This window comes from Staurois parvus, unplaced genomic scaffold (assembly GCF_062004578.1).
Source record: "Staurois parvus isolate SC_StPar_1 unplaced genomic scaffold, SC_StPar_1.0 ptg000911l, whole genome shotgun sequence".
NCBI classification, from domain to species: Eukaryota; Metazoa; Chordata; class Amphibia; order Anura; family Ranidae; genus Staurois; species Staurois parvus.
In genome coordinates, this window is record NW_028318707.1 from 854491 (window position 1) to 881686 (window position 27196).

General features: G+C 45.1%; 1 long non-coding RNA gene across 2 annotated transcripts; it reads left to right on the forward strand.

Annotated features, from left to right (window-relative positions):
* The first annotated feature begins 8120 nt into the window (after positions 1–8120).
* Positions 8121–26595, forward strand: LOC149442122 (uncharacterized). Of its 2 annotated transcripts, none has more exons than XR_016307229.1 (3): positions 8121–8222; positions 11413–14038; positions 25015–26595. It is a non-coding gene; the product is annotated as an uncharacterized LOC149442122 (long non-coding RNA). The 2 variants fall into 2 exon arrangements; XR_016307230.1 differs by having other exon boundaries at positions 8121–8218.
* Positions 26596–27196: the final 601 nt, after the last annotated feature.

Sequence of the window (27196 nt, forward strand, 5' to 3'; positions counted from 1 at the left end):
CTTTTGCAAAAGTCCCGTAGTTCTTCTGGGACCTCAGTCTAGCAGAGCATCCATCTTTCCATTTGATTATACATGCTGGAAAACCCCATCTGTATCGTACGTTTTGTTTTCTCATCTGTTCCAGTAATGGTTTCAGAGTTCTCCTTCTAGCCAATGTTTTCGGTGTTATATCAGCGAAAATTTGTAGATTCATTTTTTCATATTTTATCACTGATATCCCTCTTATCTTCCATAGATTTGCTTTATCTTCGTAATAATGAAATCGCACAATCACATCTCTGATGGTTTCGCTTGCCGCTCCTTAGGGTCTTCCAGTTCTATGTACTCTAAAGATTTTCAATTGATCTATTACTGATCTATCCATCATTGTATTAAACACTTTCCTCATTATCTCCATCAAATCTTCTCCTTGAGATGCCTCAGGCAGACCCCGAATCCTCAGGTTATTACTCCTATCTTTGTTCTCTTGATCCTCCGTCTTATATAGCAGTCTCATTTGCTCCTTTCGCATTTCATCCATTTGCCTTTCCAAATTAGTTATTAGTTGAGCGTGTTTATCCAATTTTTCCTCCATTTCTTCTATTCGTAATAGAACTTGACCCAGATCTTTGTATATTACCGCCATCTCATTTTTTATGGAGCGTTCTAATCTTGAAAACATTTCTGCTATTTCAGTTTTTGTAGGCATTTGTGAACTTTTCTCTTGCTCTTCAATATTTTCTATATCCAATTCCTTTTCCATATCTTCAGTTTCTTCAGTTTGACTCAGATTGGATACTCCCAGTGACAGTCTAGAGCGATCCCCAATATTATTTTCCGTCTCCCGCTTGCTCCATATTGTCTCTGGGGTTTGACCCTCTGGACTTTTCTCTTCTGGGGGCATATATTTTTTAATTGTGCTTGTGCTTATTTGGGGTGTTTTAGTCCTTCCCCCTTTCACAGATTTACTCGTCATATCATTTGAATGATATCTCTCTCTTTTTAGATCAAAAACAGGAGATTACTTTCACAGAAAAGATTAGGGTTATAGTCCACTGAGGGTACTTTATTAATTATAATTTTTATGTGGCATAGAAAAATAATAAAGTGCAGCGCTATAAAAAAAGTACATAAAATCACTGTATTAAAAACTAATAATGATAAAAAGTTCATATAGTGAATAATGACGAGTTCATATAGTGAATAATGACATGAACGGGAATCCTGTGTTTATCTAGAACTTGGTGCTTGTGCAGTCAAAAATAAGAAGAATGCGCACTCACCAGAGCGCAAAATGAAATGCTCATTTTGTGTAAAAATCATGATGTCATCAAAGTCATCTAGGTCTGGACAGGAATGAAGTGAAAACCCTCACTGGGTAAACCTGGATCCTGAAGCATCTGGTATGTGCTGGGGGGATGTCAAGGATCCCTTTAAGGGATGGATGGATCAGCTCACCGGATATGTAAGGGCTCCCTCTCTGGGTATCTGCAAAGTGAATCTCCCCAGGTGAGTTACAACAGAGAGACCTCCATAGTGTAGTAAGATTGTTTTATTAGGTAAAAAAGCATCCAGATATTAGCAGGTATCCAGGTGAAATAGAAACATCTGTATAACTTGGACTAACCATCCTGGAATCAAGATGGCCGCCGGAGCTCCACAATGCTCCAGCGGCGTGATGTCACGGCGTTATTGGCTCCTCCAATAGGAGGAGCCAATAACGCTGTGACGTCACACTGCCGGAGCATCGTGGAGCTCCGTCGGCAATCTTGATTCCAGGACGGTTAGTTCGGCAGCGTGACATCACGGCGTTATTGGCCAATCAGCTTCTAACATCAATTTGCTCAATTAAGCATTGACAGTAAGGCTCCAGGCACATTTTTACAACTTGTCATGTGACTTCGGACACAAAAGTTGCATGACAATTTGCAGCCCATGTATTTCAATGGAATTCGTTCAAATCTATGCGACTTAAAGTTGCAGTGAGTTTTAAAAGCTCCGGCACTACTTTGATGCAACTTTCATTCGACTTGAGTGCCATAGACTACAATATAAATTATTATTATTATTATTACATCTCGTTTATATAGCGCCAAAGGGTTTGCTCAGCGCTGTACAATAGAGGGGTAGACAATACATGAAACATTACAGCACCTACAAGCAGCACACGAGGGGTTATAGGGCCCTACTCTTTCGAGCTTACAATCTAGGAGGGAGGGGGTAGTGGTACAGGAGGAAGTGGCTGTGGGGGATGGAGTGATAGGAGGAATGAAGGAGAGCAGCAGTTAGGTGAGGGTGGGGTAGGCTTCCCTGAAGAGGTGGGTTTTCAGGGAGCGCCTGAAGGTGAGGAGGGAAGGTGACAGTCTGATGGATTGGGGTAGTGAGTTCCAGAGGATGGGGGAGGACCTGGAGAAGTCTTGCAGACGTGCGTGTGAGGAATTCTCAATAAATTCTCAAAAGTCGCATCTTAATGTTATTAATGATCGCATCCATCCAAAGTTGCACCAAAGTCACAATGTAAAGTTGAAATGGAAATTGCAGAACTTTGGAGTTTCAAAAGTGAATAGAGCCTAAAACCTGGAAGCTGGTTTGCACTCTGCAGTTTTAGTAAATCTCTCCCTAAATGTACATGGGGTCTTAGAGGAAAGCATAGGGAATAGTCAACTATTAGGCATTAGACTGGCCAATATTCACAAATGTTCTAATTGCTATGTACTTGTTTTGGAGTATCCTATGCCCTAAACACCCTCCTGCTAAAAGTTAAGTTCACCTTACATAACATATTACATGTTACATCCTTATTCAGGGTTTAACATGTAACATGTTATGAATAGCGTGCACCCCCCGCTCCCCTGCTTTGACAGCTAGTGGGGATCTTCTCCTCCCACAAAAGGTGAACTTATCCTTTAAAATTTCTTCAAGAAATAAATCTTAAAAAATCATCCAGCCTCTCTCACCCACCTTTCAACACAGAGGAACCCTTGAAATAACTTTCCGGTCTCAGTGAACCGTTGCTAAAAATGACTATATCTACAACTCATGAAACAATTAGTGTGGTGGTTAGTGGGAGGAATGCTCCTTACACTTGTGGACATTGGGAAAAGTTTCCCCTTACAGATATCTAAAAGGATCAGTGGTGTTACTGGGAACTTATTTGAGAGGCAAAAATGTATCTTTGTTCAAGGAACCCCTAGCAACTTCTGGAGGAACCCTGGTTGAAAAACACTGCCCTAGACTGTGTTGTCGGAGCCGGTGTGAATTGACTGGTGCTTGCGGGGATGTGCATCCTCTGTACTTTAACCCCTTACTGCCGGCACCTCCTGGTCCTCTAAGGGGTTTCTAATAGCGGGAGGTGGGGCGGGGTTTATGATCATGTGACCATTGTGATTGGCTGTCACAGCGGTCTCATGATCAGAAAGCTCCTGAAGTAGCGATTGGGAGCTTTTCGTTGACTGGTAACCGTGCTGCGCTCTTGCCACAGGTTTCTTTACATTTTGGTTAGGAAATACGTTGCCTCTCTGCATCTAGGTCCACCTGCTGAGAGATGCATTGCAGATGCTTTTACTCTTCTTTTTTTCCAGGTTTTTTTTTCACTGTACTGGGATCCGGTGTGTTTTTTTATGCTTTTTTGATGCATTCCAGTATGTTTTTGATGCGTTTTACCTTGTTCCAGTACAGTTCCATTGAGAAAAAATGCAGCATGTTCTACTTTTTTTTCCTGGAACTGGAACACCCTGGAACTGACCACACTGGTGTGAACCGTGCTATTGGAAAACGTATAACCTACTTTCCATGCATTTTTGGTGCGGAAAAAAATGCACTGGACTGCGTGTGGTGCGAACTGGCCCTTCGGGAAGAACCAGTTAATACCAGCGGCCCCTACGGGGGTAGAGCTACAATTGCTGAGTGTATTGAAGTGGAATTAAACACAAAAACTTAAAAAAGGAATGAAAGGTAGGATTTTTGTAACATTTACACTACGCTCTGTGCCAAGATCATATGACTCCCATGCTCATGCGTGGGAGTGACATCATCGTGGCCCAGCCAATGAAGTGTCCGAAGATTCTGAACCCTGAAGGAGGGCAGGGAGGAGGGCAGAGACAGGGGATCGCTTGGCAGGTAAGTCTGCCATAAGGGGCTAATATGCTATAAAGCTCCTGAGGGGGACATATATATTTTTTTTTCACCAGGTTTAATTCCACTTTAATTTGGGAAAGGTAAAATGTGTGTAAATGTATCCGGCGCTCATTGCAATGTCTCATTTAATTAGCCAGAATATAGTACAGGTTCACACAGGAGCATCTGGCGGGGAAAGGAAGCCATCCGGCTCAGGAAGGAAGTTGGGGGGGGGGGGCAGGGGACGTAGAGACGGTTTTTATTCTGAATGACGAAGTGGAAAAGGCTGAACAGAAAATGCACGGAGGACGTCCTGTTCTTACAACATACCGCAGCGAGATCCCCCGGCTTCCGTCTCCTCCTTGGTGAGAAAAACCGATACGAGAGCGAGATTCGGGGAGCAGATTCAGACATCTGTCATCTATTTCCCCCCTGTCAGTCACCGCAGGGGGTGTCAGGGGAACAAAGGAGCGTATTTCGTATGCGGTATCGGGTCAAGAGGAAGATGAGAAATCTACGATGTACTCACAGTGGAAAAACAAACAACGCTGCGGCATTTCATAAAGGGAATCCCCTCCTGTAGTAATGTTTCGCTTTTGCTCTGTGTGTTGGGAGTTTATTTTTATTCTGAAGTTACTGTGCGTAATCGGGCCGTGATGCAATCTCTATAGATCGGTTACATGTTACAGATGAGTCGTCGTGAGGCCATCTGAAATGAGCATAACTCTAAATTTCAGAGTGACAGAGGGTCCTGTGTATTTCAAAGTTACTAAATCACTTTTTGATTTTAGCCCTCTATCTACCCAAACCAGGGGTGGATGGACCATTTGGAAACTTGGGCACTGCCCGAAGGCCTGGGGTCAGTAGGGGGCCCCATGAGATGCCCCTGGTACCTTTTTCATAAGCTTTTTTGAGTTTGGGCAAGGACACAGGGGCCCCATGATCCCCTATTGCCCGGGGGCCCCATGAGTTGTCAGTCCGCCCCTGACCCAAATCTAAACTCCAGGCAAATAGCTAAATACACAAATTTAATGCATACTAGGGAGCTGGTTTACCCACCAAAAGATTTGTATTTCTGTCCATCCAGTCCTGAGATATACACAGCTCTACCAAACAGAACAGTCCTGCCTTGGCAGGTTAGGAGATTTTTATCTGCTGCAGTTCAGTAACACCTACAGGTCTTGTCCCTCCCCCAGTCTGTGGTTGGACCATGAAAGGAGTAGCAGCAGAATGATGAGTTTATCTCTCGGTCACTTTACTTTAAAAGGTAGAATTCCACTTTAAAAGAGAAGTCCATCTTCATGGTCATGTATCATGTTACACCCATATTTAGGGTGTAACATGAAACATGGTCACAGTATGCAGCCCGCCAAGAAGGGGTTCTTTTCTTCACTATGTCACTTCCTGACATCATTGTTTACTGAATGATCACAGAAGTCACATGGTACAAGGCTATTCACAACAGCCTTGTACCATGTGACAAGCTGTGACCAATCACAGCTCTCACAGTATTTCTCAATGGCTGCAAGAATGCAGCCAGAGAGAAGGAGAAATGATTACTTTTACAGCCTTTATGGGTGTAAAAGCAATCAGTGTAAAAAAAGAAAAAAAAAATCTTCATCACCCCCCCCCCTCACTATGGTGACACTGTACTGCTAGGGTGACAGTATGTTGGGAAAAAAAAACATAAATAATAATATAAAAAAGTAAAACAACATTTTGAAAAATTATAATTTTTGGCTATAAACTAATTTGGGTTTTTTTTTTTTAATAAAAAGATAGATGAATACATTTTGGCCAAGATTTATGAAGAAAGATTATTTATTTGCAAAATTCTATAAGAAAAACTTTTTTTTCAAAATTTTTGGACTTTTTCATTTATATAGCAAAAAATTAAAATCCCAGTGGTGAAAAAATACCACCAAAATAAAGTTTTATCTGTCTCAAAACAAAATGCTAAAAAATTTATATGGGTACAGTGTTGCATGACCGCGCAATTGTCATTCAAAGTATGATAGCACTGAAAGCTGAAAATTGGCCTGAACAGGAAGGGTGTGAAAGTGTCCGGACTTGAAGTGGTTAATATATGAAAAATGTTCTCTGGATGGATTTATTTATGGCAGCCTTTCTCAACCAGGGTGCCCAGGGATTCTGGGGTGCCTTAAGGTTTCTTCAGGGGTGCCTTGGCAAAATGTCTAAAAATTGCCCAAAACTTGTATACAAGTCAGCAGGTGGAACAAGCCCGCCTTTCAGTTACATAAAGCCACAGGTTTTCATTGTGCACCATTACGACCTTCTACCTGCCGGCGCCCTGACAACCAATGACATCATCAGTTGATAAGGAGGATGTCAGCTGCCTGCACAGTATCCTAGTTTGACCCTCCCATGTCTCTCTCCATTAGTGCTGGGGGTCACATTAGCTCAGTGATGAAGAAAAACTGAGGGAGAAGAGAAACATTGGCATACTAGTCAGTACCAGTGTGCAAAAGTGTATTTGTTTTGGAAGAATTCACCTCTAATGTTGGGTGTCCTGCGTGTGCAGATGTCACTATTAGAATAGTTTTCACACTTTCGAATGGGGTGCCTCGGGACTGTTCATAATTTTAAAGGGTGCATTGACTGAAAATAGGTTGAGAACCACTGATCTATGGCATGAAGGTGCTTCTGCTGAAGCCCACAAAAGAAAAAGAGTTAAGCAAGCCCTAGATGGGTGGAAGGGTGGAAGGACGAAAATCACTTGGTTCCTCCATCAACACAGTCAGCAGTAATTGCATGTAAATATTAACAGACTTTTTGTACCCAAGTCAATCGATGGCTTGACATGAGTACAACAAGCCTGACCATAGATGGATCGATGGATGGGCCGAGATTCAATCCATCTATGGCTGGATTTAGAACCTCGTTAGATCCCATTAGAGAGATCTACTCTTACTTCCTTTCATGACAACCGTTGTCCCCAGGACAAGCAGTGATGAGAAATGCGAAATGTTACAGATGTCACCATACCAGGAATGAAGGGGGAATCCAGTGGAGACACCTTTTCCAGTAACTCACTTATCTTGGAAAGTTTGATTCATTTTTCATACTCTGGGGACATGATGCGAAGGAAAACCTTGGGGACAGGTGGGTCAATGAAAATGGACACAGCCAGTAAAATAAATGACAGAATTTGTAATCCTTTCCCACTCCATCCAAATTTAAAGCAGAGGAAAACCCATAAAACTAAAATTTGCCAGTGGGTAGGGTCTTTTGGTAGAAGAGAGTTTTTAAAGCAGTATTAAACCTAAAAGCAGATTTTATTATATCGCAGTTTACCAATTCTTAGATGTGATGGCTGCATTCATTTTCTTTTCATGGCTTTCTTTCCTTTATTTTCATCTAGTGATCTGGTCAGTAAGGCTGTTGTTTTTCAACAGAACAAGCTTCCAGCAGAATGTATCAGTTACAGAGGTGAGACAAACCATTTAACACTGACATGGGTTCTTACAATGATCAGCTTTTATTTATATATGTAAATCATTTATCCCAAAAGGAAAAAAAACTGTTTGCTGTAACTGATTATAACGTATTAGCTAGAGTTTGGCTTCAATTTGTTAGTTTAAATCTAAATCTGGCAGTACATCTAACACTCCCATCCCCCACCAGACTGACGATACTGCTGTCCAAAGAAGCCTCTGTGCTCCTTCATCCAGAGTGAGCACACTGATACAGAAGGTGTGTTACTGGCCAGATCACCCAGGAAAAACAGAGGGAAGGAATTGTAAAAAAAAAACAACTAAGGCAGCCACCATAAATAATGATTGGTAGGCTGCAATATATTACCTTTTTGGTTTGGGGTTTGATTCCGCTTTAAGTTTGTTTTGGCAAAAAATTATTTTACTAACCCTCTTTTAAATCTGTGCAATGACTGCGGTGTATGACTGTACAGTGTACAGTCGCGGCCCAATGGGATTGGTTGATGATATTGTAACTCCGAAAGGCATGCATAGGAGTTACATCATCAGTGCCTGTCCAATGAGTGAAGCTAGAAGACGGCGGACGCAGACGAAGAAGAAAAGGACAGGGTACCGGCACCAGTGGATGTGGGGAGATCAGCCCTCACATCACTGGAGAAAACTCTTTGGTAGGTATGTAATATTATACAAGTCTGCTGTGCATCCTTTCATATTGCAAATGCTTGTCACCCCCAATGCAATATTCAGCTTTAAAAAGATTTTGGCTGGCGCCCTCCTTCAATGTCACGGTGACCCTATAAACCCTAAGAAGAGAGTCTCCTATATAAATCACGTGGGCTCCTGTTGTTCCAATCCACCTGGGGGGAGACCTATCAGCTCTTTTACAGCCTCACACCCCAGGCATCGTATGCACGGCTCAGCGGCTGCAGGAGATGGAAGATGCGGTGGAGCGCCCTTGGTGCTGATGCGGCAGGAGACTGATGCTGTATCCATGACCTCTGTGAATCCTGTATTTCACCCACCCCATCACTCCAATCATTTCATATTGATTACGGCGAGAGCGAAAACGCCACGTTCACTTCTCACATGCCCCCAGGAGATGGATCCTGAGTCATAGAGAGCCACTGACGTCTAATCCCATCTGTGACACTCAGGAGGCAGGATGTACGTTAACCCCTTCCCTGCCTCCCTCCAATGCCATCAATTATGCTGCAACACAAGCCGACAACCTGCAGAGGAGCTACATTTCCTCACCTACCCTACTCCTATTAAATAGATTGGCAGCTATATGGATTTATTCTTCGCTGTTCCACCTTGGAGACATGACAAAGCTACAATACTAGTTATAAAAAATAGGCTAAGCAATCTGTAGACAATTATAAAGTACAGTGCTATTTACATCCTTTTATTTAGAATAAATAATTCCTATAATGAAAAATGAGATAAGGTAAATAAATTCATATAATACAATATTCATAAAAATCTATTTATCAGATGCTAAATCCATATGCGTACATTTATACTGCTCCAGTTACATAAATATTAAGCACTATATGGCCAAACATTTGTGGAAACCTGACCATATGAGCCTATGAAACATCCCATTGCAAAACCAAGGGCAATTACCAGGACAGTACTCCCTTCACCGCCTTTCCCCAACCACAGGTCATCCTTGCCTCCACCCAGGGGCGGACTGACCATTTGGAAACTTGGGCACTGCCTGAGGGCCCTGGGTCAGTAGGGGGACCCATGAGATGCCCCTGGTACCTTTTTCATAGGCTTTTTTGAGTTTGGGCCAGGACACAGGGGCCCCATGATCCCCTATTGCCCGGGGGTCCCAGAGTTGTCAGTCCGCCCCTGCCTCCACCCCTACCCACCACCCATTATGGCTCCTTTTAAAGAATACTGAACAAAGTATCTCCTTGTTGTGCTAAGTAATTTCTATGAAAATTGTTAAAGATACATATTGATAAAATAGATCCACCTGCACCCAGCAGCAATAGATCCCCCTAGCAAAAACAGACACCCCCAGCAATAATAGATCCCTCCAGCGACAACATATTACCCCCCACCCCCCAGGAAGAATATATTCTCCCCAGTGACAAAAGATCCTCCCCATCAACAATAGACCATCCCACAAACATTAGATCTCCCAGTAACAATACCCCCCAGCAACATATCCACCCCAGCAATAATAGAAAAGTACCAATAGATGTTTCATCTGCTGGCAACAACAACCCCCCAATCGCAGCAGTAGATCCTCACCCACAACAATAGACTCCTCAGTAACACTACATTCCCCAGCAACAGTAGATCCTCTAGTAGTCAGCATCAATGGACCCTCCTGAATGCCCAAGCACCCCTTGCCAGTACATACATTCAGTGCTAAAGGTGCTAGAACTGCATACCAACATGTTCCTGCTAAAAAAAAAACAAACCCTGGAAATTAGGATGGAATGCCCACTCTCCCACCCACCTAAATACACATCTTGCAGGTATAACAGCCTCCACTCTCGCCCATTTGTGAGGTCAGGTACCGGTGTTGGAGAAGACCTGGCTTATATATGGCTTTCCAATTCATCCCAAAGATGTTCAAGAGGGTTGAGTTCAGGTCACTCAAGCTCCTCCACACCAAACTGGCCCAATGATGTCTTAACGTTGTCCTAAAGTCCCAACTTTGATTTTGGAAGGAATGGACTTTCCCAGAACAAAAACCACAAACACTGTTAGAAATTAATTTGTTCAAGAAAAATGTTCATCCTGCTCCTTACATGTTCTTGTTACTGCCGGCAAAAACAAACTTCAGTTTAACCCCACTAATGATGAGAAAATCAAATGAACATTCTCAAAATGAAACATTTTGAATGAAATTCTACTAGTGTATGTATGTATAGTGTGTACATGCAGCCACTGGGTGGGTGAACGTTAATGCTGAGCGACTGCATATATGCATCCATAGGGGACGGCTTTCTGTGCTGGGAGCACAGTAAGGAAAATGTCACAGAAAGGTCCTGATGAATGCTACTGCCTGGGAACCTCTGATCATGTGACTACTGTGACAGCCAATCACAGCGGACACATGATCCGAATGGCCACCTCCTGGAATTTAGATTCTGTTTAAGATCGGCAGTGGGAATATTTTAAAGGATAAGTTCCCCTTTTGGACAAAAATTATAAATGCACATTTTTTTGCAGGTAAAAAAATGTGCACTTATTGTTTTTGTCCAAAGGAGTCTGGAAAGCGTTGCACCAGTGATCAGTAGATAGCTGATGCCATGCAGATCTCCTGCAGACCTGTCAGAATATCTGCTTGTCGTACAGGGATGTCCTGTCAAGCAGATATTCTGACAGGAAGCTTCAATGAACTACCACAGCGCTGTATCAGAAATCAGAGTGATGCTCTGTGCCGCCACTGACCAATCAGAATCGCTCTGTCCAGTTCTGGTAGAAGAGCTAGGATTTAAAATCCCTGGACCACTACATCGGTTGTATGGACCCTGTTGGGGGGGGGGGTGTACATTGTTAGTTCACCTTTTCCTTTGTTCTGAAAAGGTGAACTAACCCTTTAAATCTGAACTCCAGGAATGATCTGTATTGCATACTTACGTAGGTCCAGCTTGGCACAATGTAGGAGAATGAAGAAGAGCAGGGATCTCGGATCACCTGACAGTTGCACCGGCTGGGAATCCGGGGTTGGGGGGGGGGGTGTACAGTGTTAGTTCACCTTCTAATTTTTTTTTTTTTAAAACGTGAACTTACACTTTAAATGTTACTATTTTGCTGATTGAAGAGCAAAGGTTTTTGTTCAAAAGAAAAAAAAACGTCTTTCTTACTATCAGATGCGTGTGATTTTCCATTGTAGGCTCTTTCTCCGGAGAACGTGGTGTTATATTTTGCACAGACATATCACTCTGAGGTTTGCACATCTCCTGGAGGAAACAGACCTGATCTATAAACCGTTTACAAAGCTGTTAAAATTAAACATGGACTGCCAAACAAATGGAGGAATTTTTAAACAAAGGAGAGAAAAAAAAACTGCCAGACGGCGATGAGAGGAAATGAACGGAGCAGAATCTCAGGTTGATCTCAATACACCGGACAAGACATAATGAAAAGTCACAAGGCAAGGTGCAAAATGTTAAACTGAAGATGGATTATGGCTCAAAAGCTTTCAAGTGTCCTGATTGGAAATTGATTTATTAATTAAATTGTACCCCCCCTTCCCATCTTAGCAAAAAAAAATTGCCAACGCAAGGTGAAATTATTTCGGGAAGCGAGAACACTTACTCATATCAAAGTGCCTTTTTTCATATATTGGCACATTCCCACTTTATCACTTTTGACCCTGGCTCCCTCCTGCACTGCCAATGTCATTGACAGCCAGCCCACCGATGATGTTGGCACCTCATTTTGAGTATATTGTTGTACTGCACATGTGCGAGATGAGTTTATGTGTCTCAACTTGGGCATGTGTTGAACATCATTACATTCATCTGTTGAAAAAAAAAGTCTTCTCCCCCCCCCCAAGACCTCACAAGATTTCATAAGATATCACGGGAAACGTTTTTATTTCCATCAGATCAGTGACATGCCATTGACAATTCCATTGACAGCCAGCCCACCAATGATGTTGGCACCTCATTTTGAGTATATTGTCACACTGCACATGTGTGAGATGAGGTTATGTGCCTCAACTTGGGCATTCGTTGAATATCATTACATTCATCAGTTGAAGAAAAAAATTCTTCTCGCCCAAGACCTCACAAGATTTCATAGGATATCACGAGGAACGTTTTTATTTCCATCAGATGAGTGACATGCCATTGCCAAAGTCATTGACAGCCAACCCACCGATGATGTTGGCACCTCATTTTGAGTATATTGTCACACTGCACATGTGTGAGATGAGGTTATATGCCTCAACTTGGGCATGCGTTGAACATCATTACATTCATCTGTTGAAAAAAAAAGGCTTCTCGCCCAAGACCTCACAAAATTTCATAGGATATCACGAGAAACGGTTTTATTTACATAAGATGAGTGACATGCCATTGCCAATGTCATTGACAGCCAACCCACCGATGATGTTGGCACCTCATTTTGAGTATATTGTCACACTGCACATGTGTGAGATGAGGTTATATGCCTCAACTTGGGCATGCGTTGAACATCATTACATTCATCTGTTGAAAAAAAAAAGTCTTCCTCCCCCAAGACCTCACAAGATTTCATAAGATATCACAAGAAACGTTTTTATTTCCATCAGATGAGTATAATGTCATATGATGCACATCTGAGATGAGACACATGGGGGGGAAATTTACTAAAACTGGAGCACTCAGAATCTGGTGCAGCTGTGCATGATACCCAGTCAGCTTCTAACGTCAGCTTTTCAATTAATTTCTGGCAATAAAACCTGAAAGATGATTGGATAATTTGCAGAGTTGCACCAGATTTTACACTCTCCAGTTTTAGTAAATAACCTCCATGAAATCATGTGCTTTAGTTCACAGATGTGCAACATGACAATTCATTCATCCTAAAAAAAAAAATAGAAGATATTTTTCCCCTGAGATTTCAAGAGATCTCACTGTTTAGGATTTAGATCTCCCTGGAAGTCACTGGTGACGTACCCTTCCCAGGGGGATCTGTGAGGCTCTGGCTACATCACCAGTACCTAAGAAGAACTAGGAAATGGGAACCCTTTTTAGGTAGATAAAAGTTAAAAAAAAAATTTTAATGACTGACAATTTCACATCAGCATGCAGACTTGCAAGCTGGGGTGAATTTTAGTGAAAAATGCCAAAGGCCTGCTTTGAAGGGAAAGTACAACAGTAACTGAGCACAGATATTAAGTTATTAGAGCAATGCTCAAAGCAGGTGGCAGGTAAGAGAGTATCTGGTGTCCAGGTAGAGGTCAAGGCAGGCAGTAGGCAGCAGGCAAGAGAATATTTGGTGACCAGGCAGGGATTGAGGCAGGGGGCAGGAAAGAAAGTAGTCTGTGCCCAGGCAGAGGTCGAGGCAGGAGACAGAAAATAGAGTAGTTAGTGTCCAGGCAGGGGTCAAGGCAGACAGCAGACAAGAGTGCAGTCAGTGCCCAGACAGAGATTGAGGCATGCAACAGGCAGGAGAGTCGTCTGTTTCCAGACAGAGGTTGCGGAAGTCAGCAGGCAGGAGAGTTGTTGGTGACCAGGCAGAGATCGAGGCAGGGGGCAGGTAAGAAAGTAGTCTGTGTCCACACAGAGGTAGAGGCAGGAGACAGAAAATAGTAGTTAAGTGTCAAGGCAGAGGTCGAGGCAGGTGACAGAAAATAGTAGTTAGTGTCCAGGCAGGGTCAAGGCAGGCAGCAGACAAGAGTGCAGTCAGTGTCCAGACAGAGATTGAGGCATGCGACAGGCAGGAGAGTAGACTGTTTCCAGACAGAGGTTGAGGCAGTCAGCAGACAGGAGAGTAGTTGGTGACCAGGCAGAGATTGGTGCAGGGGGCAGGTGTCTTGGAAATTCGCTTTACCGAATTTCTCCTTACCGTGAGTACTCGCAGTTGGATGCGCAGAAATCCCCCATAAAGCTGTGCGAATCTCGCTTACCACGACTGCAGCCAAACTACACGATTCCTGCCCATCCAAATACTTTGGTTCTGTTGAATTTGTGGGTGATGGAGCTCCGTTACCCTGGAATGATCACACGACACTCTAAGGCTGGTTGCAACTCACATAAGGGCTGATTTTAGGCTCAGCTCTCTGTTTTATTAAGAATACACACATGCCCCCCCACATGAATAAAGTCAATCCCTCCCACCGAACAATACAATGGGGATTGCTTATACAGAGGATGTACACTCCAATTGGAGCATAGCCTTTGCTATTATCTATCACTGGTCCTCCCCCATGAACCTTCTGAGGTCAGCAGACTTCCTCCCCTTCCCCCCTATGAGCCATCTGAGGTCATATTTCCTGTCCTACTATCTTCTATTGGTATGTACATTCTCTGTACAAGCACTCTCTAAAAATATCAGTCTGTACCTGGATGGGCCCGATACGATCTTTATTAAAACACATCCATCCCAGATACAGTTTCAAGTTGGTAATGGGTTGTAAGATATGCACAAGCCTACACGTGGAGTTCACACCGCTTGCGCATTGCGTTATGAAGCCCACGTGGTACCATGCTGCTGATATGTGGATACAGGCCCACGGTCTACTGACAGCGGCATTCGCATGGAATGCCGTGGTGGTATACACGCCGGTCTATAAGCGCAGATCTGCCATCTCATCCATTACCAAGCCGAGTACTGTAATACATACATTGTACATGCGCATGGCCCAATTGCAGCCTTCAGAGCTTTAATTAAGCCACACGAGAGACATATGAATAACACGAATACATGACACATTTAAAGTTCGACCAACAATACAAAATTTCCATGACATTCCCTCCTGTTTTATCATATTCTCCTCGTGTCCCTTCTTGATCTTCTTCAGCTTGATGGGTGTAGTCTCAAACTTCAAAGAGTTCCTGTAGTTGTCCCTGAGAATAAAGCTCCACGGGGTACCTGAAACAACAAGACCCGACGCAGACTCGACGCAAACAGGCTTGATTGAAGCGATGATCCTCAAGAGCGTTGGAACCTTCACTACAGGAAGGCTCTTGCAAAAACCACAAACAGACTTGTGGTATGAATAAAGCTTGTGATCCCACGGTGGTCTGGGGAGATCCAGCAATAGATTCTCAAATTGCCCCTGCAGACGGGGCCACACAAGGCTGGTCTCGACCCAGACAGTTTTCCAAATCGCAGACACAAACAATGATGAGGCTTGAAGCTTGCTTGAAGGTCTTGGAGAATGTGGTCTTCAGAGAGATAAATTAGAGGGAAGCCAGGACGTAATCTGTAGAGAAGGTGGATGGTTGGTGAGGTCTTCCTCCGATCAGTGGTTGGAGTGGGATCCCAGGAGCGGGCATGGAGATGTGGTCGTCTGCCCGAGCTTGGTTTACACGGTCGATGAGGCAACAGGAACATCTCACCGCGGCATATAAAAGGCAGATGAAAAAGAGAAGCATCAGGATATACACTCCCACTTCCTTCAACCAAGATCCGATGGAGAACAGGAAATCTCCCAATCCTCCCAAACCCTTGAACGGATTCCAACCCTCACTAGCTATAGCTCTAGCTTTTCCCTGTAGTTCACTAACTTTGTCCATATGGGCCTGGACCTTGTCATCGGTGTCTTCTATCCAAGTACAACAATCCTCTCCGATGAACTCACAGAACCCCCCTTTGGCGGCTAAAAGATAATCAAGGGCCATCTTCTCCTGAAGCACTAAAATTCCCATCTGCCGTTGTTCTTGGGCAATTTCTCTGACAGCCTCTACGGTCTCGTTAAACATACTATCCACGATGACAGAAAAATTGTTCAGGCGCTTCATAAGTTCTATTCCCCATCCTGTCCATGAGGGGAACCAAGCCCATGCCTGGTCGCCCTCAGAGAACAGCTCCCTGCGAACTCTCCCTGCCATCCTTACCTTCTTGTGGACCATCAACTCTTCATGGTCCATCACTACATAGGATGCGGGGACTAGCTTTATGAGGGCACACGAACCTTTCGCGTTCTGGGGAAATGTTCTATAGGCTGCCGAACCACACAGAAAATAGTATGGACCTGTCAGAGCAGAACAGGAGGAGTTCCTCGTTCGGCCTCTGGTACTGAGCAACAGTTGCACAGACTGGGGGATTGCTCCCTCAGTCTGCACATCACATCCGTCCTTCCAACACACGTGGTCTGGTCGGTCAGTGTGGTTACTCAGAAAGGAAGTCTGGTTAGTCAGATTGACAGTTATACCTCCCTCGCAGGTGGTAGTCCCAACAAACTTGTTACCTGTGCCAAAGCTGATGTTAAAGCACACCTGAGGGCTGCCTAGCTGCCCAGTTACCCATAATGGACTGGTGAGGGCCCTACAGGAGCTAGAGCTAATATTGGTGCTGAAACTGATGTTACCTGCTAAAAATGTGTCATTAAGTTCTACCGACAAATGTCTACGTGGGGGCTGACCAGGGGTCCCTTGCTTTTTCATGCCGACGCGGATGTCATATAGGGCATGAACAGCGGCCATTGCGGACATGTGATGACTGGGTGGGGGCTTAGAGCATACCCAACAGTTGGTTTTGTTGGCGGTTCTGGCTAAACGCAGGTGCATTTTAAATAAAAAGTTGGGGTATCTGCCGTCTTTTCCTCCGTTCACACACATGTATGACATACAAACAAAAAGAAAAAGGAAAATGACACCCCTCATTCTCTGGTGTAGCTGAAAAGCTTCTTGCAGTGGCTTGCGTGCACCCAGTTGTCTCGTCCCTCGAGTTTGAGTGAGGTAGGTGTCGTCAGCTGGACTTGGTATGGTCCGGTGAACCGTGGCTCGAGTCCGGTTCTTTGATGTTTCTTTAGGACGACCCAATCACCTGGCTCAATAGAAAGAACACCTGTTATTGTATTTGGATCGGGGAGCGATTCGCGAACCCGATGGTGTATCTTCTGCAGCTCCCGTTGCAGAGATTGCACATAACCTGTAAGCTGTGAATGCAAAGACGACAACTGTTGAGGAAAGTACAACCCTGTTTTGGGAGGTCCCCCAAACAACACCTCGTAGGGTGACAGCCCATGTGGTTGCCGAGGGGCATTCCGGATGGAATAGAGGGCAATGGGGAGACACTCAGGCCAAGGTTTTTTGGTATCGGCCATGATTTTGGAGATCCTGTTTTTAAGGATTCCGTTGAGACGTTCAACCTTACCGCTACTCTCGGGGTGATACGGGGTGTGTAGCCCTTGGTTGATGTGAAGGGCTTTACATACCTCTGCAAAGATCTGTCCAGTGAAGTGTGACCCCCTATCGGACTCGATGGTTTCAGGTAGACCCCAGCGGCACACAACCTCAGACAGGATTTTCTTCGCCGTGGTACTAGCGTTGGCACATGTGACGGGCCACGCTTCAGGCCAGCCTGAAAACATATCTACACAGACCAAGGCGTATTCGTACGGCCCACTCTTTGGTAACGAGATGTAATCGATCTGGATGCGTTGGAAGGGGCGTTCAGGTTTTGGTGAGTGCCTTTGGGGTATTACTACCGTTCTGCCAGGGTTGTGTAGGGCACAGACTAGGCAAGAAGCTGCAAAGGTAGCTGCAGCAGTACTGAACCCAGGTGCAATCCAATGCTCGTCTACCAACGCACACATAGCCGTCTTAGATTGGTGCCCAGGGTAGTGAGCCAAGTGGGCCATCATGGGGAAAAGGGACTTTGGCAAACACCATCTTTTGTTCAGGCACCAAATGTCATTCGACCCTTGGGAGGCTCCTGCTGCTGTCCATCTAGCCTTCTCCTGCAAACCCGCCTGTGATTGCAGTTTTTTAAACTCGTCTAATGAAACCTCTGAAGGGATGGCCAGCATCAGAACCCCCGTTTCCTGAACCAGTGCACCGGCCTTTGCGGACCGATCTGCCAAAGCGTTTCCACATGCCTCCACACTAGTCTCAGTGGTATGAGCTTTCACCTTAAGAACAGCAATCTCCCGTGGCAGGCCGAAGGCAATGAACAACCTGTCAATCAGTTCTGCATGCTTCACCGGTTTACCTGAACTTGTGAGAAATCCCCTCGCTTTCCAGATGGGACCAAAGTCATGTGCAATACCAAACGCGTACCTCGAATCCGTATAAACATTAATCCTCTGACCTTCATGTAACTCACATGCCCTGGCCAGTGCCCACAGCTCAGCTTCCTGAGCTGACATATGTGCGTTCAGAGAGCCCTTTTCCACAACGTCACTTTCCGTCGTGACCGCGTAACCAGTGTGTGGCTTACCGTCTTGGGTGTAGTACCTGGACCCATCGACAAAAAGATTTTTCGCTTCCGATATTGGCGTTTCCTTCACTGGGCTGATCGCCGCTGACTCCAGTTCCATCAAAGAAATGCAGTTGTGTCCTTTGGAAGAGAGGTTAGTAGTGGACAAAGAAGACATGTTAGTAGAAGAGGTGTTAGTATTGTTAGTCGGGTTGCAAAATTCAGCACCGTCGTTGTTGTCCTCCCCCCCTTTCTCGTCTTCCAACACAGGAAGAAGAGAAGCTGGGTTAAGAATAGTGCATCGTTTGATAGAGAGGTTAGTAGGAGTTAGGAGGGCTACCTCGTATTTGGTCAATCTTGCTGCAGAGAGATGTTTAGTTTGGACCTGGTTTAGGATCTCTTGCACCGAGTGCGGAGTGTAGAGTGTGAGGGGTGAATCCAAAACGATGTCACCCACTTTTTGGACAAGGACAGCACAAGCAGCCACTGCCCTCACACAACCCGGGGACCCTTTGATGACTGGGTCCAGAGCGGTCGATAGGTACATGATGGGGCGGTATTTGGTTCCGTGAAGTTGGGTTAGTACTCCGGTTGCATGGCCCTGACTTTCATGACAGAAAAGGTAGAAAGGTAGGTCATAGTTGGGTAGACCTAGGGCTGGTGCTATTGAGAGTTCCTGAGTCAAATCTTGAAGAGTTGACCAGTCGTCATCTGACATTTGAAATGGTGTTTTGGATGTCAGCTCATACAGGGGACCAAGTTTGTCCGAGATGTTGGGGACCCAATCTCTGCAGTAGTTGATAAGGCCGAGGACGGCTCTCAGCTGACGGTGGTTTTTGGGTCTCTTTAGGTCTTGCAATGTCTGCACTCTTTGGGTTGTTAGGTGCCTGGTGCCCTGAGAAATACAATGCCCCAAGAAGATGACTTTTTCCTGGCAGAGTTGTAATTTCTCCTTGCTGGCCTTGTTGCCCGTTGACGCCAGATGGTTGAGTAATGAAACAGTATGTTGATAACAATCCTTTTTAGTGGGACAGCAGAGGAGCAAGTCATCAACATACTGTAACAACACCACCTCTGGATTCATTGGGGTCCACTGATCTAACACGATTTTCAGCTTGCAGCTGTATTCCGAGGGACTGGTTACTGCTCCCTGGGGGAGACGGGTCCAGGTAAGTTGTCGGCCCTGGAAGGAGAAGGCAAAAAGGTACTGACACTGGGGATCCAGGGGTACCGAGAAAAACGCGTTTGACAGATCAATGACGGTAAAAAATTTTGCATTGGGTGGTACGGTTGCCAGCAGGGTGTGTGGATTGGGCACCAAAGGGGCATCACTGATGATGATTTTGTTTACCGCTCTCAGGTCATGTACCAGCCGGTAGGTGGTCGGTTGACCAGGTGCTGTCTTTTTTTCTACTGGGAATAATGGTGTGTTACATGGCGACTGGGTTGGGGTGAGGACCTTTATCTGTAGATAATGGTCGATCTGGGTTTTTAGGCTGTCCATTTGAGCTACACTTAAAGGATATTGTGGTAGTTGTGGTAACACGCTTCCTGGTCTGATGTTGACTGTAGTTGGAGGTACCGGCAAGAGACCCACATCATATTTATCTGCTGCCCAAACTTTGGGGTCAACTTCAGCCAATACGTCCAACTCCAGACAATATGTAGCCTCGGTGAGATAAGGTAGGGCCAACAATGTGCACAGTCTTTCTTCCGACAGGGCACTACTCACCACAACACCCGATGGGGTGAACTCAATGACAGCTTGAATGTCTGACAAGATGTCCGCTCCCAAAAGATTGATGGGGACGTCATCTGAGACCAGCACTGACCTGACAGCCTCAGTGTGCAGACCTAACCTGAAATGGAGTGGTTTGGTGGACTGTAGAGACACTGTTTGACCTGTGAGACCTACCGTCGGTGTGTTTGCCCCTGAGAGGGGTACCTTGCCTTGGATGTCCTGTTTTCGCAAGACTGTTCTGGCTGCACCGGTGTCGATGAGGCAAGGGAGGGGATATTTTAATTCCTCGAGAAAAAGATGGATCTGGGCCGACACCGATTTGCCAACTTCCTATGAGGATTCATAGGAGTTACTTACCATGGTGGTCATAGGGGCGGGGGACTCATCAGGAATGAACTGCCACCGACCTTTAGGTAATTGGGGACAGCTCCTCCTCATGTGCCCCGTTTGGTGGCACTGGAAGCACCTGGGTGGGGGCCTATCCTTCCTGTGACCCAGATCCCTTGGTTTTTCGTGTGGGGTCTGGGACATAAGAACTTTGGCCTTGTCTTGTTTTCTTCTATCCATTTCCCTCTCTATTGCCGCAAGAGTGGAAAGGATAGCAGGGATAGACATCTCATTATATTCGGGTCGGGCCAGAACCAGCCTTTCCCGAATTTTAATATTGATGCCTTCCAAAAATTTGGCCCGCAACAGAATGTGCGTCGCGGTCACCTTTACCCCTTCAGTTGGAGCATCAGGTCCAACTTCCAGATCCGCATCCAGTGCCGTCTGCTTGAGACGGCGCCAGAAGCAGGCGCTTTCCTCATTAGGACCCTGGGTGAGCTTCATCATGTCCGTAGTAGAGGTAGCACCATACATTTCTGGAAGCTTTGCCTTTAGCTGTGTACAGAATTCTTTGCCCCCTGAAGTCATCTCCTCATGAGTGGTTATAGAGCACCCTGCAATCACTGTACTGGCCACTTCCATGCCCACCTTTGCCCGTAGGATCTGTGCACAATCTGACCCGCTCATACCATAGCTGAACTGGTTTTGTCCAAACATTCGAGCAAATCCTCTCGGATTGACTCGATAGTCCGGGAGCTCAGCCAGAATAGTGCGGATCTCTGCCGGGGTGAAGGGGACATGCCAAACTACCCGTTCCCCTAAAGTCCGTTCCCCCCGTGCATTGGGAGGACCTTCAAATTGCTGCACCCTGACTGGATAGGCCTCGGTCCGGGAAGAGTGCAAGGGCTGACCCAGCATCATCGGTGGGCTTAGATTAACCACCTCGCTTACTGCACCTTCAGGTTTGAGGTCCCTCAGATCAGGGTATAGCTGGGGGGCAGGGGTCTGATCAGTGGTTCGTAGCGCTTTGATGCAATCCGCCCTGTTTTTTAACCGGGTGTCTATTCCCCTTGATTCACAGATAGTCTGCAAATCGGTTGTTGAGTAGGCTTCATAGTTGGAAACAGAAGGAGCTGGGGTGAAGCAGGGAGAAGGGAGAGGTAGAGGCAGAGGCTGAGGCATAGAGACAGAAGACACAGAAGGTATGTCAAGAGTGACGTCACTAACAGAAGAGACAGGTGCAGTTATACTTATCTCAGCCACTGTTGGTTGTTGGGGGACCCCAGCAGACCCTGATCCTGCCTGCCTTAGTAGAGTCAGCCCTGAAAGAGCTTCCTCCACCTCTGACACCGGATCCTCCTGTTTTATTCCCTCTGGAGGCCAGGTATACATCACCTGGTTCTTCCGGACAGACACCAGTTTATGTATGCCCTGCCTCCCTAATCGGATTGACCTGTGAAGCCATAGCTGTGCGATCTCTAGTTCTGACGCCTGCATCCGTGGTCCAAATTCAGAGATGAATTTTTCCCACCTCCATGCGTCAAATGTACCTTCCCGGGGAATTTCCCATCTGGTACCCTTCGACCATTTATTCCACCTTTTGAGGGGTTCTGTAGACTTCCCCCCCAAACTCACCTTCATCAGTTGTGCAGCTGTCCTTACCCTGAAGAGGGCTGGTTCCCCCTCTCTCTTCATGGACTGACTACTGCCCATCGTGACTAGTCACTGGTATATATCCCGCGTCCGGGTACCTGTTTACCCCCTGGAGCACTCGGTGGGATCCTACCGAGAGGCCTGATTCCACCACTTTCCCAGCACAGCGTAATTTATGTGATACTTATCGATCACCCGAAGCGCATCAAGTGGCGGTCAGACTGAGAGCACACCTCCCACTCCCACAGCGCAATTTGTGTGATCCTGACCACCCGAAGTGTTTGTGGTAACCAGGCTAAGTGTTATACTTCCCTGGACCGCCCACTCACACAGCGCAATTTATGTGGTTCTCATCACCCACTGTGTTTGGCAGGCCACACCGCACAATGATGAAAGTGGCTTTTCTCTCCCTGCACACAGTAGCTAACACAAGTCAAAACAAAAAGAGGGGTTCTTGGATGTTACTTAGGGGTCACTGGTTGGGCAGAAACCTGCTAACTGACCTTTAGGAAATTTGTGTAAAAAGAAAAAAACTTTCCTAATACACACAGAAAAACCCTTTTTCAACCTGAAAAACTGTTAAAAAGGACAAAGTGGATCCTTATGAAAAACACGGGACGTTTCACAGTAAAACAATTACACCGAGGTAAACCGAAAAACTGCGCCAAAAGTAACCTTGTTGCTGACTCAAAAATCACTCCTATCAGCACCGCTAAACGATCCACGTTATACACGCAATCTTTACTGCAACCACCTAGAACCGTTTACACAAAAAGTCTGCTGGACGTGAAACACGCGACACAGCAGCTTAAAACAAACCCGCTTTACAATAAGGAACTACTTTTAACAGGAAAAACACAAGAAAAACATAATCACTATACAAGAAATCTATGTGCAAAAACCCAGACTACACCGCGCTCATTAAATGTGGAACACGTGAAGGGAAAACTCGCTTAATACACTTTAAATTGGCTGGCAATACGCAAATTTAAAGCTAAAAGCAAACAAATGAAACTGTAAAAAATTTGGATTAAAAACACAATATGGGTCAAATGCATATAGGAAACTTCATGCACATTGCATAGAGATTACTGCACATTTGGTAGTCAACAAAATGGCCACCAAACAAAAGGAGTCCATGTGGTTTGTCAAGAAGATGACCCCCCACAGAGGAGCACATGGCAGATACTAGAATGACCCCCCACAGGGAAGCACATGGTAACGCTAGAATGGCCCCCCACAGGGAAGCACACGGCAGCCTCTAGCCTCAAAATTGCCTCTTACATAAAACAGACGTTTGGACAGAACATACACTGGACAATTACACAACAATATGAAGTACACATACAACACAATTTGGGCACAATCACAGAACGGACATAAAACACCAACATATCACACTAACATGTACATGTAACAAAAAGGACCCCCTGCTGCATGCTTGCTGGGAGCAGTAATACCACAAAACATTGTACAGATCACATACACACAGAGATCTTACAACAGTTAACAATTAACCTAAACCTTTCAGCACTGTAATAATTACCTCACGTGGAGGGGGGTAGAGCAATTACCACAGTACCTACAGCCCACAAATACTTACCTAACACTATGCAACAACTTTTACCCACTAAAACATATACCCGTTTAATTTTTGGTTGGAAGATTTTTAAACTTGACCAAATCCAGCCAACCAAAACCCACCCCCCCTGCTGCTCTCAGCAGAGACAAACCCTCGTCTTTTCACCCACAAATCAAGAGTTTAGGACAAAAAACGAGGTCCTTGTTAAGCGGTATTTCTTGTTAGCTAACAGAGAGCGAAATCAGCCACACGAACACGCAAAAAGCGATCCTCTTAATGGCAGAGAGACCTGAAATGTGCCGGCATACTTTTTGCTAGTTCATGATGGCCATTCCCCCCTCGTTCTAGGTTAGCTACGCAAGAATACGCGTTAGTATCCACCAGGCTCGCCAAACTGTCTTGGAAATTCGCTTTACCGAATTTCTCCTTACCGTGAGTACTCGCAGTTGGATGCGCAGAAATCCCCCATAAAGCTGTGCGAATCTCGCTTACCACGACTGCAGCCAAACTACACGATTCCTGCCCATCCAAATACTTTGGTTCTGTTGAATTTGTGGGTGATGGAGCTCCGTTACCCTGGAATGATCACACGACACTCTAAGGCTGGTTGCAACTCACATAAGGGCTGATTTTAGGCTCAGCTCTCTGTTTTATTAAGAATACACACATGCCCCCCCACATGAATAAAGTCAATCCCTCCCACCGAACAATACAATGGGGATTGCTTATACAGAGGATGTACACTCCAATTGGAGCATAGCCTTTGCTATTATCTATCACTGGTCCTCCCCCATGAACCTTCTGAGGTCAGCAGACTTCCTCCCCTTCCCCCCTATGAGCCATCTGAGGTCATATTTCCTGTCCTACTATCTTCTATTGGTATGTACATTCTCTGTACAAGCACTCTCTAAAAATATCAGTCTGTACCTGGATGGGCCCGATACGATCTTTATTAAAACACATCCATCCCAGATACAGTTTCAAGTTGGTAATGGGTTGTAAGATATGCACAAGCCTACACGTGGAGTTCACACCGCTTGCGCATTGCGTTATGAAGCCCACGTGGTACCATGCTGCTGATATGTGGATACAGGCCCACGGTCTACTGACAGCGGCATTCGCATGGAATGCCGTGGTGGTATACACGCCGGTCTATAAGCGCAGATCTGCCATCTCATCCATTACCAAGCCGAGTACTGTAATACATACATTGTACATGCGCATGGCCCAATTGCAGCCTTCAGAGCTTTAATTAAGCCACACGAGAGACATATGAATAACACGAATACATGACACATTTAAAGTTCGACCAACAATACAAAATTTCCATGACACAGGTAAGAAAGTAGCCTGTTTCCAGGCAGAGGTCGAGGCAGGTGACAGAAAATAGTAGTTAGTGTCCAGGCAGGTGTCAAGGCAGACAGCAGACAAGAGTGCAGTCAGTGTCCAGACAGAGATTGAGGCATGTGACAGGTAGGAGAGTAGTCTGTTTCCATTTAGAGGTTGAGGCAGTCAGCAGGCAGGAGAGTAGTTGGTGTCTAGGCAGGGATCGAGGCAGGGCGCAGGTAAGAAAGTAGCCTGTTTCCAGGCAGAGGTTGTGACAAGCAACAGGCAAGAGAGTAGTTATGTCCAGGCAGCAGTCGAGGAAGGCAGCAGGCAAGACAAGAGTTGGTATCCAGGTAGCGGTCAAGGCAGGCTGCAGGCATGACAATAGTTGGAATCCAGGTAGAGTTCAAGGCAGGCAAGAAATTAGCTTGTGTTCAGGTAGAGGTCAAGGGAGGCAAGAAATTAGCTGGTGTTCAGGTAGAGGGCAAGGGAGGCAAGAAATTAGCTGGTGTTCAGGCAGAGGTTAGGCAGGCAAGAAATTAGCTGGTGTTCAGGCAGAGGTCAGGCTGGCAAGTAACAGGAATGAATAGAGTTGGCAATGGTGATACGGGCAAAGTCAGGTGATCCAGATAAGTAACACGCAAGGCAGAACAACTATCATCTCACAAACTAGGCAACTGGCAAGTCACAGCGAACATAAAAGAAGCAGTTTAAATTCCCTCCTTGGCCTGTGTGCAACGCATATAGCTTAATGCACGCACTCAACTGGCAATGGCTAAAAGGCCACAATCCCATATTGGATGTGCATGACACGCGACACATGGACAGGACAGACCTGTTTCCTGGATGTATAGATGCGGATCATAGATGTACTATAACAGAAAGCTGCAATAATGGTCTTCATTACTGGAAGCTCCTGCACAGAGGATCACTGCACAGATCTGGAAGAAAGCACACCGAGATTCAAGGAACAGCACACATGACCAATGTATTTTGACAATATTTGCAAATGACAAACTTCAGCTTTAAACATAGAATGTTATTAAATATTATCTTTGTTCCATCTTTAAAACCTTTCCAGTACATACCTTTGGGGCCTCAATAAATTAACATTTTTAGCAAGAAAAAATATTGTAATCCTAGTAGACGCTCTTTTTACATTATGTCAACTATTCTACAGAATCAACTGATTCCTCAGAAAACTCCGATAACTGAAGTCTCAGAGAATTCTGGGAAATACCAGACTCCTTGTCTTCAATATGAATGAAGAAGTGATTACGTATCATAAAAAGTCAAAAAGTCAAAAAGTCATGATAGGTATTTCCTACTAATGAGTCAGTTTGTTTTACTGTTTCATGGGAAGATTATTACCAACAGCAATATTAAAAAGAAGAAGCCGTTAAACCGAAAACATTTGTGATTGGCCTACTTCCCCAAACTGAATGATCATGCATCTGAAATATGATGTAATACTGTAAATGTCATTGTTTTCTCTAATCACACGAATGCCGCTATCTCTTTTATGATGATGCTGTAGAATACAAAATTATTTGCGGTTTATTATAAATAAACTGATATCTGATTAAAATGTATTCATTATCAGATATATTTTTTCTTGCTAAGTACATCCACCTCAAGTAATGTGTCAGTGTAACCCTTTATTACCTGTCACAGGGAACACAAGTGCTCCCCCAGACAATGCCTTCATCTGCTTTCCTCTCCAGGAGGACAGAGCCATCTTTCTTCAGGCATCATCCAGGGTCATCATCCACATCCTGGGCTGAGATGATGGCTCACAGTTGATATAATTATATAAATCCTGGTTCATGTGCCATTCTTGGCTTTGTTTGCGAATGTCTGACACAGATTAGCTGCTGTGAGGAAGAACAAAAAAGAAAAAAGAAGCGCACCAACCTTGCGCATTACCTCAGTAACCAAAATTTATTAAATAAAAGAATGGTACTCACAAACAGCGAATAAAAACAGGCATGTCAGTCCTCAAAGGGACTTTGAAGGCAAGATGCAAATGCGAATCCCATCATGGAGGAAGCCACTCAGTACAGCTGACGCGTTTCGAAGGACAAGCCTTCTTCCTCAAGGCTTGTCCTTCGAAACGCGTCAGCTGTACTGAGTGGCTTCCTCCATGATGGGATTCGCATTTGCATCTTGCCTTCAAAGTCCCTTTGAGGACTT